This window comes from Equus caballus, chromosome 9 (genome assembly GCF_041296265.1).
Source record: "Equus caballus isolate H_3958 breed thoroughbred chromosome 9, TB-T2T, whole genome shotgun sequence".
NCBI classification, from domain to species: Eukaryota; Metazoa; Chordata; class Mammalia; order Perissodactyla; family Equidae; genus Equus; species Equus caballus.
Window position 1 is genome coordinate 75,750,213 of NC_091692.1, and position 18,356 is coordinate 75,768,568.

An 18,356-nucleotide genomic window follows, 5' to 3' on the forward strand; every position below is an offset into this window, starting at 1 on the left:
CATCCATCATCACTGAGGTCAGGAAGAAGTGCTACATTCACCTTTTAAATCCATCCACTGCAAATAGGAAAAAAACAGCAGAAGAAATTAACCAGATTTTATAAACCCCCAAGAGCCCTGAGTATATTTTGGCTGGAGAGTTGTTTGTTCACTTGTGTTTAATGAATGGCCCCTTATCTGACAATTTTGAAACACCCATTTAAGCTACAACATCTGTATTTACGTTTGCTGAAGACACACTGTTATTAGGTTGAAAAATTGCTATCTCACCAGTCTCACATGCTTTCAACTTCATCTACCGAGGTAAAAAGTCTTTAACAAAGAGCCTTAGTGCTGTTAAGGGCAAACACTGAGAATTCAAAGACATTCTTTTGAGGGTATGATCTAAGAGGAGTTACCACGTGGATACCAGTCAGGAAACTGCTTCACAGAAGAGCCAGCTCAGCATTTTTAGTGATTAAGATGCTTAGAATTACCCTTTCTTTATTGACTTTTCCAAGCTCTCTCTGTTTTGCAAAACTAAACTGAAATACAAAACATTTTGTTCACATAAAGAAGAATTTCTGAGTTTTTAAAAATCCCATTATACCTTGTAAGTTACGTATACCTGGTAAAATTATTAGAATAAAAATATGTTGGTTAAAAAACCCTCCCTAAGAAGATTACAGAAGATGTGGCTGCTATTGATGTTTGGGATGGGCCCCAGAGAGAGATGCTGAGACTTGTCCAAATTCTTTCCACTCCTTTGAATTTTATAGGAATCCAGCAACATTAGTTTTTTTAAAAAAACCATCAAATAGGTAGAAATTGTAGTCTAACACTGTGCATTCTGTCACTTGCTCATTCTGGATGACAGAGCTGGGGGTTTATTTCTAGTCCTATGGGTGTAACTGCCAGAAAGATAAAACAAGCAGGAGCAATGGCATAAGGTTACCACGTGTCATGGGCATCAAGTGGGGAATGGTGACACAGCGAATGGCAAGATGTCCTTCTGGGGTGGCCAGCAGACTTGCAGAGAGGGATTGTAAAAAGCTGAGAATGAAGGATCTGTAGGAGGTGGCCAGACACCAAGACAGATGTGGGGCATACAGGGAAGCTCACCTTTTAGGGGAATAAAGTACACCAAGTCCCAGAACGTCTGAGAGGATCAAGGAAGTGGCTGAAAAGAGTGTGTGTTCTTGGCAGAGCTAGGAGTGAGTGACTATGAGAACGGTATGGTGTACGCGTTTCTATATCCAAATTTATTCCCGTACCTGTAGCTGCAATTTTGCTTGATTATGTAACAAATAACATAATCGCAATGCTACACATCACCTCATTTAATCCTCACAATAGCCCTGAGAGATGGGATAGGCAGATTGGGGCTGGTATCATCTTCTCATTTTATGAGTGAGGAAATGAAAGTCCAAAGACGTTTGCCATAAAACAGGCCAGCATTAATTGTAGACACATCCATGAAAATGTTGCCAGGTAAAACAGCATAGCGATTAATTGCTTAGACTCTGAAATCAAACAGAACTTTCTATCCTGGTTCTCCCATAACTGTTGCGTTACCTTGGAAAAGCTACTTAACTCTGAGACCCAGCTGGTTCAACTAAACATGGACTTATGATAAAACACATCTTTTCAGGTGTTCGTGATGATAAAATTAGAAAATATATAATGCATTTAGCCCAAAATCTGGCACAAAGTAAGTATCTAATAAACATTACTAGCTATTGTTACTACTATTTTCAGGCAGGTTACCAAGGCAGGACCTAGATAGGTAGCCAGTTAATAGAAATGGTGTTCAAGTTAGGGACTGGGTTTTGGAACCAAGGAGAAACCTAGCTGTCAGAATTCAGACAAAATGTAAAATCTGACTTAGTATTAGACCTCTCTTGCTTGCTTACTCACCATCCCTTCCTTCTAGTTTTAGTAAGCGCACCCCATGTTTCCTCTGGGGATATAGTCCTTCCAAATTCTTGGTTGCTCTGCTTCAGTGGGGCTCTACTCTCCAGCCCAAGAAGGGGCACCCAACCAGCCCTGACTAAATAGAACCATACTCTCTGGAGATGGTGATGGGTTAGCCTTGGGGCAAATGGACTAAGCTAATGTAATTAAAGTGACTCCTGGGATTTTCATGCGAGCTACTAGAAAAAGAGGCACTTTCTTCCACTGGGGCTGCTGAGCTAGTACAATGCAGGTCCAAGGGGTTGGAGGCCATCTTTCCACCCCAATGGGACACTTTCCTCATAGTGAAGTCAAGCCGGAGGAACACAGAGCTGAGAGATGTTGGGAAGATGAGTCCTGATTACATGGTTTGAGGTAGCTGCACAACAAACCAGCTCTGCTCCTGGGTGAAGCATTTTTTTCTTTCTCTTTATAATTGAGGAGTTTTTGATTCTCAGTTCCAAAATGTCTTTCTTGCTTAACATTTGGAAATGTCCTAGATAATGGGGCTAATCTGTTCCTCAGGTGACAGTCAAGTGGCTCCAGGCCAGTGAGAGGAAGACTGTAGTGGGCCATGTCCCTCTGTAAAGAAGGGGATGACGGTCCATCTCTCTCTATGCTGGTTGTTGTTTTCTCCCCTCTAGCCCAGTTCCTAAAAATTATAATTGCTGCTAGGAGTTTGTGAAGTTAGCGCCATTCAGGGGTTACTTTATAAATGGCAAGTGCTTTCCTGCTTTCCTGAGACAGATTCAAAGTGCCAGAGTGTCTTCTGCCCTAGACCTTGAGAGATGGGGCTCCTAGAAAATGACTTAATGTGGGTTTTATTGTTCTGTCTTACCGAGTGTTCAGAGAATTTTAATTAAGCTCCATTGTATTCATCCCTTACTCTTAATAAAGGCCTTTATTTCATAACTCAGTTCAGAACAATTAAATATTTCATTTGAAGTGCAACCGCCTGTTCACCACACAGAACGTTGTGCAGATAAAGGAGTTGGTGTATAAAAACCTCCTTGAGACTCAGCCAAGTGTCAAGATCTGAACTGAGAGGCAGAAAGCCCAGGCTCTAATTTCGGCCCTGCCAGAGAGACCGGGGCAACTCAGACGTCTTTTCCAGAGCCAAAAGAGAATGCTGAAATTGCTTTGCTTCACTGAGCCTTAGCAGGAAGCATTAGGGAGACAATGTCTTCAAAGCACAAAGAGGACTTGGAAAAAAAGTCTTCAGATTACTTGCAGGGTCAAAAATATATTCTGATGGATGCAATCACATAAGCAAAATGTGTTATTATGAACTCAATAGCTAGCACAGGATGAACTCAGCGGTGTGTCCCAAGGACACTTCGGCTCTGGAAGCCCTTTGTTTTTCCACTGAGTATGATCACGTGGATTTCTGCACAGTCAGCACTTTCTTTGTTTCATGGACTGCTTAATTAATTCATTACTTCACTACTTATTTCCTGAGTGTTTTGCTATTTGTTGGGCACTAGAGATAGCAAAAGTGGGTCAAGCATGGTTGGTATTCATTATTTCACTGCCAATTGTTTATTGAGTACCTCCTCTGTGCCAAGCAGTAAAGATATAAAGATGGATTAGCATGGTTATTGCCCTCTAGAACCTCACTACTCAAATTATGGTCTGGAGACCAGCGGCAGCAACATCTCCGTGTTGATAGAAATATAGCTCTAACAACGGTAGAAATACATCCCAGTTTGTTAGAAATACAGAATTTCAGGTACCAACTCTGACATACTGAATCAGAATGTGTGTATTAACAAGATCCTTGGGCAATTTGTATGCACATGAAAGTATGAAAAATACAGCTTTAGGAAGGTATATGTCATGGTGTAGTCTAGTGGGAAAAGAATGAACTAGTTGTCTAGAAGCCTGGGTGCCACTGGTTGCCAGCTTTCTGCTCTGATGTCTGCTATGGAACTGAAGCAAGTCACATATCTATATTATGCCTCAATGTATTATCTTCAAAATGGAGATAATTATATCTGCCCTTCCTCTCTTGTGTGCTATTGTGAAGATCAGATGAGAAAATAGTTGCCAAAGTGTTACTGCCATCCAAAAGCAAAGCATTGCTATTGTAACATTCAAGGTTTGGAGAAGTTTCTGTGTCTCGTGTCTGGCTGCATTGCCCAGGAACTGGGATTTGATTCTGATTTAACAATTTCCTGCATTATGATTCTATGTTGAGCCTTTCTTATCTCTAGGATTCAGAGATGTGAATAACAGGTTTGTTAAGGCGCCAGCATGCAGTGAGGCTCTAGTGCTTTTGAGCTACACAAACACAGAAATTGTTGTGGTAGACGTTTTATGTATTCAACTCATTTCAATAAAACTTATTAAGGGCTTGACTACTGGGAAAAACTACTGAGGATGGCAGGCTTGGTTCCCACCCTCAAGGAGTGTTTATTTTAGGATAATGATGTAATGTATAAAATAATTAAGATTCATGGTACAAAAATGTAGGTGCTCTGAGAGAGGTTCCGACAGTAGGCGAAGACACCGGTCGATTTATAAAACACAGAGATTTGTAAAGCAAGAACACAACAGATTACTTAGAGACTACATTTTTATCACCTGCTGCCTTAGCAACCTCTCAGGGCATTTGGGTCATGAGACATCACAGGTGCTGGAGAAAACTATCACTAGGTCACTAGAAAGTGATGACCCAGCTCCAGATGGGAACAGACACCTCATTTTATCAGCCATCAAGCTTGAGAATTCAGATACCTGTCACTTAGGAACAGAGGTTCTTTTCTCTCCGATGGTTCATAAAGTTTCTCCAGGAACGTGCTCTCAGATTGCCTGTCTACAGCTAGAAATAATTGTTAGAGGGAATTAGATTAGGATTTGAGTGAGAAAAACAACGCCAATGTTCAACCAACAAGAGCCATCCCTGAACCCCTCCATTCCTGTTTCATACCCCCTCCCATCTTGCTCCTTGGAATCGCTCTTCAGATTTCCCAACACAGCATTTGAACACCAAGGGAGTGTCCTCGGTGGAGCAGCAATGATTTGGTGATGATAGTGAGTGGAAAATCAATCTGGAGGAATTAAGTTTTATTACTGAACACTTAAGCAGTGTGGTAATCAGTAGAGTGAACTCCCCCACCAAAGGTTAACCTGACCCCTGTCAGCTTTAAATCCCCAGCCTTCCTATCACACAGTATTTCATTTTAAAAAGTGAATTAATTGGCTGTTTCGTGAGCCGGGGACTCAAGATTCCTACTTCTCCTCATTCAGCAGATTCTCAGCTATGTGAGACTTACTGGAGGCTACTGAGAGAACAAGCAGGGGTGTGACAGAAATCCATCCTTCTGTAGGGTACACTTCCCTGACCATAGAATGTTCCATAGCTGTGTGAAAATGACCAAGTCAGCCCTCCAGAACAACTGCCAGAGAGGCCTGGAGCAGCCTCAGAAATGAGAATGAGGAGATCTGAATTATATTTTAGTCTCTGCAGATAATTGCCCTCTTTGTTTCTCTAAATGGAAAACCAGCAAGAGGAAGTGCTCTAGTTAGCATGTGATGCAGGCAAACTTGTGAGCTACAGGTTATCTTTGCCAAGTATCATCCCCATCTACTGTTCTGCCCTCCAGTCAGTCTTCTGTTCCAGTTTTCTTTGTTCCTTTTGGGGTACTTGCTTCTTCCCTTGTGCACTGTCCACCGTAGGTCCCCTTGGTCACTTCCCCAAGTCATTCAAGAGGTTTGCATTTTTTTTTAGTAGTGGTAAGTATTCATGTTACAATCATTCTTTCATGGTTGTAATTTTATTTCACTCCACAAATAGGCATTGAGCACCTACTACGTGTTAGGAGAGAAACAAGGTCCTTTCTCTCCCTGAGATTCCTTTTGGACAAGGGAGGCAGATGGCAAACAGACAAAAATGAAATAGGTTCATTGCAGTTAGCAATAAGTGGAAGAAGGACAGCTCCACAGCTACGCAACTGAAGATGGGAGCCACTTTCTGCAGAGTGGTTGGGTAAAACGCTCATTGAGGCAGTGGGAGATGAGCTGAGACCTAAGCAATGAGAAGGGGCCAGCCATTCTGGAATCTGGAGAGGATCATTCCAGACAGAGGACCTGCAGGTGCAAAGCCGTTGGTGGTTCCAGATTTTTAATACAGGAAGTGCGTGGGGGTAGACTCATGGGAAGGGGGGCTTCAGGACTTATCTGGAAGCTGCATTTGCAGAGCAAGCACATTCTTTTTGCTTATATTGTGTGTTGATTGTGTGCTTTTATCGTGAGTGGCTTAGGGAAGGTTTGTAAAGATTTTTATGGAAGGGAAGAGCTCTCCTGCCAATGGTATATGTGTGACTCCCACTCATAAAGGCTGTCGCTTAAATATAATACGTGGTAGAGTATGGTAATTCCCAGTATCCCAGTTTTAAGCTCACTCTTTTCTGTCCTGCTCCACCCAAAAAATACCAGAATGCATGAATGGCATAATTATGGATATTATTTCAAGTCTGCCTTGATTTTTATATGAAAAACTATAATTAGAATTATTAATCACACATTATTCCCAGCCTGCCTCACAAACTGATAGTAGTCTGGCTGTCCTATAGATCACTCTCTCATTTTTCTTGCCGCCATCATCTCCTCTTCTCAGGTGGCTGTTACAGTGAAATTGGAAAAGTTCGGATGGCTTCGTTTCCGCTCCAATGTCTGTAGGAAACAGTGACTTAATATGTTTGTTCTCCAAGTACATGCATTTGAATAGGGGCGATGCTTTCACTAGGAGGAAGTGTTTGCATGTGGGTGACTTCAAGCACGAGTCAGGGTTAGAGGAGATCAATGTTGGGGCAAGAGCCTTTCCCAGGACTCCTGAAACTACCCCACGTAGCTCTTCTCCACCCACACAGTGTTGCCTACAATCCAGATGTTTTAGAACACTGCTCCCTCTCCCTACCATTCTGTGGTTTTTAGGCTCTTGAAAATTAGTGTTGTGGCATTCTAGAAATGCATAAGTTTCAAAAAGTAATGAAGAACAATTTGTAGCTACCATCATTTTTGTCCTCCTAGAAAGGCCTCTTCTCCAAAGAATTTCTCATTCATGTGAAGCAAAGAGGTTCTTCTGAATAACAACACAAAAACAATAGCAAGTATAACAAGAGACGACACATGTAGTGTTTTCTGTGTGCCAGGCTCTGTTCTGAGCATTTTATTTATGTTGACTCATTTAATCCTTACAAGAACCGTGTGTAGTGGGTACTATTGTGCATCCCCATTTTATGAAAATGCAGGCACTCATGCTAAATTCGCACACTTGTAAATGGGTAGGTAATTTGGGAACTCTGAATATGCAACAGCACCTCAATAAGAGCTTCAACCACAGAGTCACATCCCTGAGGGCAGGATTTATTACTCACTAAACTCTTTTCTGCACCATGTGCCAATGGTTTCCACTGTTTGGGAGGAGGATGCCTTATCAAGAACATTTATTCTTGTTAGAGAGTGCCGTGAAGCTACAGAGAGCTTTTCAACTTTTAATTATCAAACGGTGAAATAGAATTTCAGATGAATCCCTCAGATGTAATTTATATTGTAATGTTTTATATTGCTTTATGTACAAATGTCAGGAAAGATGGCTCTAAATGAATTTTATAGGATTAAGGAAGGGGAAGCTCCAGAGATGAGGGCCCCTCTGGTTTCATCTCAGCAGGGAGCCACTAGCATCTCAAGGACCAAGATAATGAAATCTTCATTGAAAACTGAAAAAGTCAGAGGTAAAGGCCTTTCAGACTACATATTTGGCTTCTAAGGTAAAATTGTAAGTTAAAGCCAACAACAAGGTTTCATCTTTTTTCTCTTTTCATTACATTTGCCTTTTTCTTATGAACATGACCAAGAATTCACTTCTTGGTGCTCTTATAGAGGTCACCAAAACTATATAATTGCTCATTTTCTCACCTCTTTTAGCCCTTGCAAATTTAATGCAGAAACAGTCTGGGTTATTTTTCTAGTTTAGATGCCGTACCTTCTCTCTTGCTTTCAAAAAAAAAGCAAGCCTTACAAAACAGTTGCTCACAAATAAAATAAAAGCAAGTTCCCATCTGTCATCATTGGTCTTTTAAAATTGTAAGTTGTCTTTCTAATTTCTCTTCAATTTTTGACATACAACTCAAAACACCTTTTCACAGAGAGGTAATGTGGTTGTTTCAAATACTGTCTAAAAATTCTATATAAACAGATTTGATTAAATTGGGAGCACAGATGACTGATACTCTTAAAATAATTGCTGCCTTAGTAGTTCAACATGTGAGCCCTGCCGTTTATTACACTTTTAAGTGAACTAATCTAAATTAAAATCTTCTAAGATCAATAGCTCTTAAAAAAATAAAAACCCACAGCGCATTCTTAATGCATTACTAGACCAGATAAGTCATAATTTTAGAACTTGAAAGTCTATAGCAGCCCAAACTAAGGCAGACTTGAAATAGTATTTTACAACAGTCCCCTTTTATTTTTTGCACAAATATATTTATAAAGGTCAGCCATCCCAAGTGTAAATTTCTCCAAACGTACCATGTTCCTTCTCTCTGCATACCTCCTCACTTGAAAGATAACATCATTTTGTTTTGATGCATGACAGTACTCATCAACCTGGTCTTTTATTACCTAGCCAACAATTTGAGTCATTCATCTTTGCCTTGCTATTAGGTGATGGTAAAACTTTTGTGAATTTATAGAAAGAAAATGGTGTAAACAATTCAGTTAAAGTTGAAACTCCCTCAAAGATGTGATATTGGAAATCAGGCAAATGCCTCTGAGCCTTGGAGACAGGCCTAATGTCCATGGGGAGTCAGAGTTGGTAGAAATCAAGTACGGCAGTCCCCTTTTGATTGGCTTCCATGGCAAGGGATATAGAAGCCCTAATTTGAAAAGGACAGATCCAAGTTTGGACTAACCCGTGTCTGTAAGAATGTCTGGAGAAAGTTTTACTTACAGGCTAAGAGAAACTTGAATGTGGTGCTGATAAACTGTGAGATTAGCAGTTGAGAGTGTTTTCTAAACAATAATCTCAGAGTTCTACTGTGTTCACGGAGCAATTAACTGTTGTCTTTTACACCCTCAGTTCATCTACTTTGTGTTTGGGAAAAATTTGAGGCCAACTCAGGGCTAGAATTCTTTGGGAGGGAGTCCATGTGCCTCTGTTCAATCTTCATAATTTAGACTGAGCTTGCAAACAAGAAAGAAAAGAAGACTCCTGGTCAATGCCAGGGCTCTGGCTGCTAAGGTAGCCCTCTCCATTTGCCACATCACTTTGGTCAAAGAGGAAGCAAAGGGGAAAGTTAGGAGAATATATTCTCTTAAGAATTATTCTACCATCTTACCCTGAACACCCATGCAGCTGTTCTTCCTTCCTCTGTGCTGTAACCTCCCTGCCTCCCACTCCTCTATCACATTGTCTGGTCATAAGTGTGGTCATTAAGCATAAGTTTCATACTGCCTGGCTAATATCATGTAACACCCCATCCTTAAAATGCTCTCAGGAAGCCGAGAGGCTTGAGAGGTGGTAGAAGCTGTAGTACTGGGAAGGCTCAGTGCTATATTAACAAAAAATGTAAGACGTTCCTACAGTATCATCTATGGTGTGTGGAATTTTACTAAAATGGAAACCAGGGTATTAGAGTGGTCATTTACCTCTGACACTGCTTTATTGGGTGTTTACACTCAAGCTAATTACTTATTAGTAACTAAGGCTTAGAAGCAGTGATAAGATTGACTTTCGTATGGCATGTAGACTCACTCTAATTGATCTATAGGAGGATCTTATGTGGGAAAGAAGTCAAGAGACCTATTTGCAGCTGCAAATGTTAGGCCCTGGCATCCTTTAATAACAGGCAACATGTCTTGAAAATCTTTGGAGGTTTAGGCAATATTCTAAGCACTGTTCAAGCATTATCTCATTTAAAAATCACAACGACCCAATAAATTAGATGCTATTATAATCATCGACCTTTTACACATAAGGAAACATTAAATGCTTTCCCAAAGTTACCTATTTCATAAATGACAGAGCTGGGATTCAGACCCAGATTTTCTGCTCTTGGGGTTCATACCCTTAACCACTGCCATAGAGCCTCTCCTTGTCTGTACTGATCACAACTTCCAACAGCTGGGCTCACCATCTACGAGGACTTCATCTGAGGGTTGACATCCTCTGGGAGCCCCAGGTGAAGCCATGGTTGAGGCAAGCAATTTTAAACATTCTCATACTCTCATTTAGTAGGACTTGGTATTAGGTTTCACCCCACACTTGAGCTCTCCGTTTTCCACGGAAGACCTCTGGGCTGCCTGATCACTCACTGAAGCCTAAGTCTCCTTTCTGACAAGTGAGGACCAGAGAGCCTTGCAGTATCCTTTGCATCCCTATTGATGGCCACACTCTGTCTTTACTCCAGAGAGGACCTCAGTCTCCATTCTCCTCCAGGGGGTTCTGCTCCTTTGTACAGAAATCCTTGAGCTTATTGCTCTTAAAATCATGACTGAGTTTGTCATAGTTTTTGACATTAGACCATTAGAATATGGACTTGGTCATCATTGCAGTATCAGCATTGAGCACATTGCTGGCATAGAGTAGGCATGCAATAAACATTTCTTGAATGAATGAATGGGAAGTTTCTGCATCTTATGTCTCAATTTAGACGGCAGACCTGAGGCCAGGATCAAGCTCCCGCACCTTCACTACTCGGTCTTTGCCACTAGGAAATTAACCATCTTCTCCTGGGCCTAAGTTTTAACACATGACAATAAACAGTATGTGCCAACATTTAAACTGTCCCGCTTACTCAGATAACACAGACACTGAAGGTCTACTCCCCTGACCAGAGCCCTTCATGTTTTAAAAATGTGATCTACCTGATTTTATGTAATGTGTGAACAGACATAAGAATGAGACTAATGATGACATTGGCATAAATAGGCTATCAATATTAAAATAACATGATGGACTCGTTAAAATGTAACATTAATTAGAAACCTGAACTAATTTCATTGTTAGCCATTAATACTCTGGGGATATACTCATACTTCTTGAAATACTGAAATGAAAGTTTATGGTATCTTTTTTGTGCAGAGTAATATGAAAATTTCATAACATAAAGTCATACTTGATTTTTAAAAACATACTTTATTTAAAGCAATCGTGTTTCACTTTATTTTAACAGTTTTTTTGAGTTATAACTTATCTACCATAAAATTCACGTTTTATGTATACATTTCAAGGATTTTTAGTAAATTTACACAGTTGTGCAATATTATCGCATTCTAGTTTAAGAACACATCCTCCTTAATGTACCTCACATACAAGACAGTTGCTCAATTTTAATTTCTCAACTTATCTTCAGATGTGGTGGTGCAAACCACAGAAAAGACGCTGAAGACATTGGGAACTATTGATGAAGAAACTGAGCAAAGAATCAGCATTGAGTATTGGCTAGTACAACTGGTATATTGAGCTCCTTTGGGGAAACTCCCTTCTCTCACCTTTTTGTTTGCACTTGAGAAGCGCCTGGTTAGTTTCAACTTGACAAGCTCTTGATGGGTAACATCCAAGGCAGAGGCAAAGCTGGGGAGAAGAGTGGAGGGGCAGAAGGATCAAGTGATTACTACGAGCAAATTCTCCAAAAGTGGTGCCTTTTCAGGCCATGAGACTCAGAGAGAACATTTTCAAAGGGTAGAACCTGTTTTAAGTGCTCATTCCTCTGATAGTAAAATCTTATATAAGGGGATGCAATCTTTTGCCATAGGGAGAGGAGAACAAAAAGTTGTGTGAAGCCTTTGTGATAAGAATACCATATTAGTCAGAAGAGGCTAGATTATGCTGCAAAAACAAACAAGCCACAGAGCTCAGATGCTTACAGCAACAAAGATTTGTTTCTCCTCATGTTACGAGTCTGACTACGTGAAAGTAATTCATGTGACTTTCACCCTCAATCTATTGGGAAATAGCAAGATGACCACATCCAATTTCAAGGGGGCAGAGATGTCCTCCCCCATGTCCAGAGAGAGAGAGCAATTGAAAATCAGTGAATGGTAGTAAAGATTGCCACATATATAGGGATATTTAATGAAATGAGGGGAAAAAAGGTCAAGATGTAAAAACTTTAGCACCAAAACTCTTTTTAGTGAAAGAGTTCTTCTCATTTGGGAGACTATCTTGATAAACATCTCAAAGTGAGGGTAGAGAAGCCTTTGACTAACTAAATAACTTGCCTGGTAACTAACCAGGCAACAGAAGATTATCCCTGAATTACCCTGAAAGTGATGTTAAGAATTTGCTATGATTCCAAGAAGAAGAAGAGAAAAGAACAGAAAAAAGATGAAGAGACAGAAGTCATCTAAAAAGACTGAGACAAGGAGAATGAACAACCGGAGAAAACAAACCTCTTGGTAAAATGACTGAATTATTCTTTCAGAACAGTGATGCCTACAGTTCCATTTCAGATTTTTCACATGGCTGCAATTTAATTTCCTCCTTCATCTTCATCCTCAATCTTTAGTAAGTCTGCTACGTCCATCAATGCACTATGTGCATAGATTTCTTCTGTGAAAAAATGAAGGAGGGTTTCTTTTCTGGTTTAATGCATTGCTAAATGAAGATGGCTTACATGGAAGCAGAGCTTGGAGGCAGACACCGTCCTCCTCCTTGTACTCTTTCTGTCCCCTAAGAAAGTTGCCAAAATATCAGAAAGACTTTGGATTTCCGTAGATCGTGGAACTTGGGGTTGAAGCCAATTATCTCAAGGAGCCAGGAGCTCCCCATTTGTTTATATCAGCGTATATCCAGAATTTTTAACAGGGTAAGAAATTTGAGTCTTAAAGAAAGTTTTTGTTGTGTTTATTGAGATTCTTGAATCTAGTCTCCAAATTTGGAAATGTAACATTGTCTTATGGGTTTTGATTCTTTCCTTTACAATTTTTCCTTTCTCTTGTACTTTTCATCATTCCTTCTCCATTTCACATGAAGAAACACCAGCCCAGGTTTGCATAACTCTAATACAGTCAGTGGAGGAACAAGGAGTTTATGCCACCAATTTTCATTCCTACTTCTGGAGCCTTAGATTACACATATATTTTAGAAATTTCTTTTCAGCTCAAGGAAAAAATTCACCAAGTACTGTGAATGGAGATGGGCATGGGAAAGTGGTGCATCAAGGGGGTGGCATTGTGGAGAGAAAGGGACCTCTGTCAGCAATGGCTCTTGAGGCTTGGAAAATCAACGTGGCTAGGATGCTTGGAAACGCAAAGGTTCCTGCTCCAGATTTTGCCACGTGGTTGTGCCCTTTTCTAATTTAAGCTGTGATTATAAGGATGATAAAATGGAAAAATAAATATTTGTGCAATGACTGAGAAGAGCCAATTAGTTTTGCACCAGTGAGAAATAATGCAGAACTCCTCATGACTTGTAATAAACTGGCTCTCTACACATATATTTTAAAATGAATATATACTGTCCAAAGGTACTTAAAAGTTTAAATAGCACTTGAATAAACATATTCTGCAACTTTTAGTAAAAGACATAAGCAATACAGTATCTGTATTTTGATAAGAAAAAATAATTAAAATAGGATCTAGGTGTGTAATAATTTAACTAGTAAATGGCAGAGTTGTCTTTTTTTGCTTCCATAATGCATTGGCTTCCATGACTTTCTCCTCTCTCTTTATTTTCTCCCCTTCAAGGAAGCATAGATATAGCTAAGACGTGCCAGTTAACAGTGAAATTTCAAGCTTAACATCCTTGCCAGCTCCATTTGTTTTTTAAGGCAGGGAAGTCCAGTCTATTATACCGTTTTCTCCATGTTAATTGACCTGACAACTAGATCTGAAAGTACTTTGAGATTTTTTTCATATTTGATCAGGCAGAATTGCCTATCTGATTACAGGTTGGTTTTATATTTGAAGAGTTAATATGGATATCTTTTATTTATTGAGTAATTAGTATTAGCTTTATAAGTGAAATGCATTTTATATAAATTATTGCATTTTACTCTTCCACAATCCTTTGAGAAAAATCTAATTATCCCTATTTTGTAGTTAGGAAAACAGGTTCAGGAAGATTATGATAACCCAGCTGGTGAGTAGAGCGATACTCAAGTCTACATGAGTTCAAAAGGTTTACTCTGAATTGCTGTGTAATATTTTCTCACCAGTATGTTCCATCCATCCTTCCATCTATCCATTTAGTCATTCCTTCCTTCCTTCATTTGTTCCTAAATTGTATTATTCACCCATGATATATCAGATACCCTATACCAAGAAATTCGGGATACAAAAGTGTGAAATGGCAAAACCCCTACTTACCAAGAGCTTGCATTCTTGTAGGACTAGACAAGCCAAGAAACAAAAAAATAGAGTAACACAGATAGCGCTAAGGGCTCTGAAGGGAATGAGGAATGCAACGTGCAGGAGAGAAATTGCCTGTGGCTGAGGTCTCACTGCTTTCACAGGGATACCTGAGAAGTGCTCTCTGAGGAGGTAACATCTGAGCCGAGACCTTCAGGATGAGAAGGTGGCATCCACATGCACAGCCAGAAGGTGGAGTGTCCCAGGAAGAGGAGGCCATCCTGGAGAGATGTCTAAGAGAGCTATTTCTAGGTAAAGGTAGCTTACTCTTTTGAGTGCCAATTTTAAAAACAAGGTAACTAGTTCGGTGGAAATTATCTATAATCATTTATATACCATGCTCCTCTCTAGAAGAGAGGCCACTGGACGTATCTTCTGGTTTTTGTTGATTACATTAAGGCAAGTATTACATCCTCAGGTGTTCATTTTAGATAAACAACTTTAAAGTCTATTTATTATATGCACCACATTTATTTTTGAAACTTAGCAGAAAGAAATCTCATGTGATAGTGCTTAGGGGAAAATGATAGGCAAGTCACACTTCTAATTAGTCTTTTCACATTACTTAATGTCTTAGTTAAATTACTTTTTTTGGTAGCTTTCCCATTTCCTCTCATCTACTGAATAATAAGTTGCTGAGTGTTTGTAAACACTATGCTGAACAGTAATAACTGAAACTCTTGGTAAAAGAGATCTGCAATGCAGAGCTACAAGGATGATTTTGCCCTGAGGCTGTTGGGAGAGATATTATTTCTTGTGCACTGTCATTACTTTCACAATTAGACTAAGCCAGAAAAGATTCACCTTCTCATGACATTTCCCTGAAAGACAGGAAAATATTTGCATTCATATGACAAAGTAAACGTTTCATTTTAAGTTGTCTAACTACTCAGAACAAGGTTATAAGCTTCAGTGTCTATAATTTCAGGCTCTAGAGAGTGAGATTTCCTCTGTAGAGCCATGAGAAACTGTAAGATAACGTGCAATGTGTAATATTGTTTTGATTGACAGAGCCAGATCTAATAACCCAAGGGGCTACAATAGCAATTTCTAACTTCTAGTGTTGTCATTGAAGGTAACTGGGCTGGTGATAATCACTTTTCTCCTCTCTCTTTCTTCAGGTTTTGTGAATGAATGTTATATACTTTAAGTATAAATGTGTTGGCAGTACTGCTAGTTGGTGATTACTATGGTATGATACGCTGTACTGAATGAATTGCTTTTCAAAGACATTCTCTCTTAGATTATAAATTCTCAGAGGGCAGGAGTTGTGTCTGTCTAAATTACTAGAGCTCAGTGTGAGCTTACAGTTTAGCCATTCGCAGTAGGAGTTTCATCAAGGCTTGGGAGGAAGAGGAGATGGGATGATGTGCCAGTTGTTGAGTTGAACAATGAGCTGAATTGCCTCCAAGGGCTTCTTGCTTTCTTCTTTCACTTTTCTCCCAATGAAAAACAACTTCTGTGAGCTTTGGCCTGTTCAGTTTGCTAGTAAACAAGACATGAGATGGGATGTGGAATTGTATGTACTGACTCATGGGGGAGTTATGGAACAGCGGCCACAACCATCAAATCTTCTTGGTCCAGTAGGTAGAGGACAGGCCTGGGAGTCTCCTAGCAAGAGCAAAAGGAAAGAAAATAGCTTTATTATCAATGCTACTTTAGGATTCACCAGACAGTAGCCTCATAAAAATCGGGCAAATTTGGTTTAAAAAGATGTGTGTGAAAGAGTTTTTAGGGCAGTGAAACTACTGTGTATGATACTATAATGGTGGATACTTGTCATTATACATTTGTCCAAACCCACAGAATGTATCACACTAAGAGTGAACCCTAATGTAAACTATGGACTCTGAGTGATTATGATGTGTCAGTGCAGGTTCATCAAGTGTAACAAATGTACCACTCTGGTGGGGGATGTCGATAATGAGAGAGTGCGAGCATGTGTGGGGGCAGGGAGCTTATACGAAATCTCTGTACCTTCCACTCAATTTTTCTGTGAACCTAAAACTGTTGTGGAAAATAAAGTTTATTAATAATTAAGAAATGACATGTAAGTAATTAACTGTTGACAGGCTTATAAATCATTCCTAAAATACACATTAAGTTGGACAGCAAAAATAAAAAAGAAAGTGTATATGCGCCCATAAATACACAAAGAATTCCATGAAGGTATTCGGGATATTCTTAAAATTGATTTGTTCCCTGGACCTTAGCCTAGGATCTTAGGTAGGAGGACTTATTGTCTATTGTCTACCTTCTTGAACTTTCAAGATATTTTGCTGTGTAGATATGGTACTTTTTAAATTAAAAATAAATTAAAAGTTTAATTTAGGTGGTATCTACTTTATAGTACATTTTATTTGTTTTATCCATAAATGACTTTTCAGTATTTAATATGAATATTTTGCAATACTAAATACTTGGGAAGTATTTTGTCACCTCTGAAGGAGGAAGGGGGTTATTTTTACTCACAAAAGTCTTCTGAAGTGGCTCAGTACTGTCCTTCAAAATTTTATGGTTAGGAAATTGGGGCAGAAGGAAGCAAATTTATTCATTGACACACTGAAAATTGGTAAAAAGGACAGAATTAGAACTTGCAGCCCCCAGATTTACCTACTGGGTGCATTCAGCAGGACAGCATGGGCAATTCAGCAGTAGTATCAGTTAAAATAGGTGGTGGGCTGGATTCAGGTGTCTAATAAGCTAGTCCTAAGGAGAACTAGCCTCAGAGAAGAGTGTAACATGCAGAAGTATGCTATATTGTCTAAGCCATTGGGTAGAAATTAAATAATCACATCTACCCAGCAAAGAGTTTGACTTAGTAGCTAACGACTACGTGGATTAGAGTGGAATGCCCAAAGGCCTGTAATCTGGCCAGTCGACAGTGAGAGGGAGGTATCTGAGCAGACAATAATCCAGTGTGTTCAAACCTCAGGACTAATCAGTGTACCTGACTTTAGCTGGCGGCCTGGTCTTTATTAAAATGTTAAGGAGAAATGACTACATAGTATACAACAGATTAAAAAGAGCTATTCCCTGTTCACTGACAGCAACATCCATAATAATGATGGTTCTAAGAAATGATGGAGAATTAGTATGCGTTGGGACATTACATTAATTAAAGAATTGATTTCTACTTATGTTTTCTTCAATAGAAAATAGCCAAGGGCATCTGGGTTTACTATTTACTAGCTTTCTTGGAAACTAACTGGTGACTAGAAAATGCAGGTTATGCCAAATCCCATTCTAACCAACTTCTGTCAAAAACTGTTCATATGGTTTTGTCATATTGATTTTTGTTGCATAAATAATACTTAAAATATGAGGATATTGTCAATGTCTGTGTCTTGGATATTATCTTTTGTAGCAGTTTAATCAGAACATTTATAATGTTTAAAATGAAACTTTTTTCTCTGTGAATGATGACATATCACAAGTCTAGTGAAGACTCAGAGAAAAATCTTAGTTTTAGATTTGGAAGGGAATGTTATTCTAGGTGCATAAGTCTTTTAAAAAATCTGTTGCCAACTCTAATATTTTCAATAATGCATTAAGTGTTTGCTCGTTAATAATTAAATAAATGTTTTTCTTCTCTTTTGGAGTTAGCTGATTGTGAAGGAAATGGAAGCTCCTATCATCTTCTCACTGACCAATATCAGGATGATGGAGAAGAGAGTTTAGGGTTTCAAAAGGTAATACGATGCCTCACTGGTTGGAGCTGGATGCAAATTCAAAGAACTCATCTTCTGATGGTGGTGATGAGATTTGCGACAATTGGATCAGCAGCATTTTAAAATGTAGACTCACTGGCTGCAAATTCATTAATACCAAAAGAAGAGATGAATTAATTGCAGTGCCTGGTGGTTGTGCTTCCAAGCAGAAAACCCAGCTGCCGTCCCTTGATGCATTTGGAGTTTGATGTGAAAAGCAATGGCTCAGTCTTTCAGGGGAAAGCTTCCAGGCAGCTTTTGTCTTGTCTCCTGGACTATCTCCTGAGAGGCAGTCTTGTCAGCCTCAAGTCAAATAAATCCAGGCTTCGAGATTCAGAGGAGAAGATGAGCTATGCC